This window comes from Eimeria mitis, genomic scaffold (assembly GCF_000499745.2).
Source record: "Eimeria mitis Houghton genomic scaffold, Emh_scaff2015, whole genome shotgun sequence".
Lineage (NCBI taxonomy): Eukaryota > Apicomplexa > Conoidasida > Eucoccidiorida > Eimeriidae > Eimeria > Eimeria mitis.
In genome coordinates, this window is record NW_013570338.1 from 2028 (window position 1) to 2236 (window position 209).

At 18.7% G+C, this 209-nt stretch overlaps 1 protein-coding gene across 1 annotated transcript in view; it reads right to left on the minus strand.

Moving 5' to 3' along the window:
• EMH_0047360 (UDP-N-acetylhexosamine pyrophosphorylase, putative) overlaps positions 1 to 209 on the minus strand; it is a gene marked incomplete at both ends in the record, with an annotated part of 4917 nt that overhangs the window by 1559 nt on the left and 3149 nt on the right. The gene's annotated exons all lie outside the window — the stretch shown is intronic.

A 209-nucleotide genomic window follows, 5' to 3' on the forward strand; every position in this document is an offset into this window, starting at 1 on the left:
AAAAAAAGGCAAATAAACAAAAATAAAATATAAAACTAAACTAAGAGGAAACCAATAGAAACAAACAAATAATATGAAAAATATTTATTTATTTATTTCGTTTTTGTTTGTGTTTATAATACATGTTTTCTTTATCTGTTTATTTATCTCTCTTAATCTCTGTATCCATTCGTTATAAACAAACAACTAAATAAATAAATAAATAAACA